Raw genomic sequence first — 3,941 nt, 5'->3', positions numbered from 1 at the left:
TCATTTTATACCTTTTGATCATTCTGAGCATTCCATAACTGGTGAATCTGTGCATTCTGTTATTGGTGATTTTGAACATCCTGATCTTGAGCATTATAATTTTGAGCATTCTGATTCTGAGCATTCTGATTTTGCACATTCTGAGAACATGGCACAACCTCCACCTCGTGAGAGGACTCTAAGGGAAATGGCTGCACCTGATTTCACCTACGAAAGCTTGTGTATCTAATACCCTGATGAGGATGTCCCATATGTTCTTAAAACTGGACTAATTCATTTGCTTCCAAAGTTTCATGGCCTTGCAGGTGAAGACCCGCACAAACATTTGAAGGAATTTCATATTGTCTGCTCCACCATGAAACCCCCAGATGTCCAAGAGGATCACATATTTCTGAAGGCTTTTCCTCATTCATTAGAGGGAGTGGCAAAGGACTGGTTGTATTACCTTGCTCCAAGGTCCATCACGAGCTGGGATGACCTTAAGAGAGTATTCTTAGAAAAAATTTTCCCTGCTTCCAGGACCACAGCCATCAGGAAAGATATCTCAGGTATTAGACAGCTCAGTGGAGAGAGCCTGTATGAGTACTGGGAGCGATTTAAGAAACTATGTGCCAGTTGCCCTCACCATCAGATTTCAGAACAGCTTCTTCTCCAATATTTTTATGAAGGACTCAGTAATATGGAGAGAAGTATGATAGATGCTTCCAGTGGTGGAGCCCTTGGATACATGACTCCTGCTGAAGCCAGAAATTTAATTGAGAAGATGGCCTCCAACTCTCAGCAGTTTAGCGCCAGAAATGATGCCATAGTCATTAGAGGAGTGCATGAGGTAGCTACAAACCCATCTACATCATCTGAAACTAAGAAGCTTGAAGGCAAACTGGATGCATTGGTTAACTTGGTACCCAGCTGGCCTTGAATCAGAAATCTGTACCTGTCGCAAGGATTTGTGGTTTGTGCTCCTCTGCTGACCACCATACAGACCTTTGCCCTTCCATGCAGCAACCTGGAGCAATTGAGCAGCCTGAAGCTTATGCTGCAAATATTTACAATAGACCTCCTCAACCTCAGCAGCAAAATCAACCACAGCAGAACAATTATGACCTTTCCAGCAACAGATACAACCCTGGATGGAGGAATCACCCTAACCTCAGATGGTCCAGCCCTCAGCAACAACAGCAGCCTGCTCCTTCCTTCCAAAATGCTGCTGGCCCAAGCAGACCATACATTCCTCCACCAATCCAACAACAGCAACAACCCCAGAAACAGCCAACAGTTGAGGCCCCTCCACAACCTTCCCTCGAAGAACTTGTGAGGCAAATGACTATGCAGAACATGCAGTTTCAGCAAGAGACCAGAGCCTCCATTCAGAGCTTAACCAATCAGATGGGACAATTGGCTACCCAATTGAATCAACAACAGTCCCAGAATTCTGACAAGCTGCCTTCTCAAGCTGTCCAAAATCCCAAAAATGTCAGTGCCATTTCATTGAGGTCGGGAAAGCAATGTCAAGGACCTCAACCCGTAGCACCTTCCTCATCTGCAAATGAACCTGCCAAACTTCACTCTATTCCAGAAAAAGGTGATGACAAAAATTTACCTAACAATTTCTGTGCAGGTGAATCTTCTTCCACAGGTAATTCTGATTTGCAGAAGCAGCACATTCCCCCTCTTCCATTCCCTCCAAGAGCAGTTTCAACCAAAAAAATGGAAGAGGCAGAGAAAGAGATCTTGGAAACGTTTAGAAAGGTAGAGGTAAACATACCTCTGTTGGATGCAATAAAGCAAATTCCAAGATATGCCAAATTCTTGAAGGAGCTGTGCACTAATAAGCGGAAGCTTAAAGGAAGTGAACGGATTAGCATGGGCAGAAATGTCTCCGCATTGATTGGTAAATCTGTTCCTCAAATTCCTGAAAAATGCAAAGATCCAGGTACATTCAGCATACCTTGTATCATAGGGAATAGTAAGTTTGACAATGCCATGCTAGATTTAGGAGCTTCTGTTAGTGTTATGCCTTTGTCTATTTTTAATTCTCTATCTCTAGGTCCCTTGCAGTCAACTGATGTGGTAATTCATTTAGCTAATAGAAGTGTTGCCTATCCTGTTGGTTTCATAGAAGATGTCTTAGTTAGAGTTGGTGAACTGATTTTCCCTGTTGATTTTTATATCTTGAATATGGAAGATGGATTTTCTCAAGGATCAGTTCCCATCATTCTAGGCAGACCCTTTATGAAAACTGCTAGAACTAAGATAGATGTTTATGCAGGCACACTGTCCATGGAGTTTGGTGATATAACTGTTCATTTTAATATTTTGGATGCTATGAAATACCCATCTGAAGATCTTTCTGTATTTCGTGCTGAAATAATTGACCATGTTGTTGATGAATACATGACTGATCTTTATTCTAATCTGCATGCCTCTCACTCTTCATGCATTGAGTCTGAAATTGTACTTGATCATATGTCTGAATTTGATGCTGAGAGTGAATCTGAGAGTGATATTGATTGCATGCCTGGTGGTGGTGTTTTACCTCTTGAGATTGATTTTATAGAGTCAGATAGGACTAACCATGTTTCAGGAAGTACACATACCTCTGACTTTCTTTATGAGGTAAAGGCTGAGAAACCATCTCCTTCTACCACTGTCCAGCCGACCACACCAGAATTGAAGCCTCTGCCATCAAATTTAAAATACGCTTACTTGGATGATAGCAAGAGTTTTCCAGTGATTATATCTGCCTCCCTTGCTGATGAGCAAGAGGAGAAGTTGTTGTCAGTTCTCAAGAAGCATAAGAAGGCTATAGGCTGGACCCTGGCGGACATTCCTGGTATTAGCCCATCCATATGTATGCATCGAATAAATTTAGAAGATGGAGCTAAACCAGTAAGACAGCCACAGAGAAGACTCAACCCGGTGATTCTTGATGTAGTGAAGAAGGAGATAACCAAGCTTTTGCAAGCTGGAATCATTTATCCTATCTCCGACAGCCAATGGGTGAGTCCCGTCCAGGTAGTCCCGAAAAAGACTGGCCTCACAGTGATCAGAAATGAGAAGGAGGAGCTGATTCCTACTCGGGTGCAGAACAGTTGGAGAGTCTGCATTGACTATAGGAGGCTGAACCAGGTTACCAAAAAGGACCATTTTCCCCTGCCATTCATTGACCAGATGCTTGAACGCCTGGCAGGTAAATCCCACTATTGTTTCCTTGATGGTTTTTCTGGTTATATGCAAATTACTATTGCTCCTGAGGATCAGGAAAAGACCACATTCACCTGCCCCTTCGGCACTTTTGCTTATAGGAGGATGCCTTTCGGCCTGTGCAATGCCCCTGGTACCTTCCAGCGGTGCATGATTAGTATTTTCAGTGATTTTTTAGAAAATTGCATAGAGGTGTTTATGGATGATTTCACTGTATATGGATCCTCTTTTGATGGTTGTTTGAATAGTTTGGAAAAAGTTTTGAATAGATGCATTGAAACTAACCTTGTTCTAAATTTTGAAAAATGTCATTTTATGGTTGAGCAAGGTATACTTTTAGGCCACATTATTTCCAATAAGGGTATTGAAGTAGATCCTGCAAAAATTTCTGTTATTTCACAATTGCCTTACCCCTCTTGTGTGCGAGAGGTGCGATCTTTTCTTGGTCATGCAGGATTCTACAGGCGCTTTATAAGGGATTTTAGCAAAGTAGCCCTTCCACTGTCCAACTTGTTGCAAAAGGAGGTGGAGTTTGACTTTAATGACAGATGCAAAGAGGCTTTTGACTGCCTCAAAAGAGCGTTGACTACCACCCCCATCATCCAGGCACCCGATTGGACAGCCCCTTTTGAGCTTATGTGTGATGCATCAAATTATGCATTGGGGGCTGTCCTTGCTCAGAAAATTGATAAATTGCCCAGGGTGATATATTATGCTTCTAGGACTTTAGATGCTGC

General features: G+C 42.5%; 1 non-coding gene across 1 annotated transcript; it reads right to left on the bottom strand.

Moving 5' to 3' along the window:
- Positions 1–526: 526 nt before the first annotated feature.
- Positions 527–633, bottom strand: LOC114411002. Its single transcript, XR_003666389.1, has one exon. It is a non-coding gene; the product is annotated as a small nucleolar RNA R71 (small nucleolar RNA).
- Positions 634–3,941: the final 3,308 nt, after the last annotated feature.

The sequence above is a fragment of the Glycine soja genome, chromosome 4 (assembly GCF_004193775.1).
Source record: "Glycine soja cultivar W05 chromosome 4, ASM419377v2, whole genome shotgun sequence".
Lineage (NCBI taxonomy): Eukaryota > Viridiplantae > Streptophyta > Magnoliopsida > Fabales > Fabaceae > Glycine > Glycine soja.
This window is presented reverse-complemented; position numbering and strand designations above follow the sequence as displayed.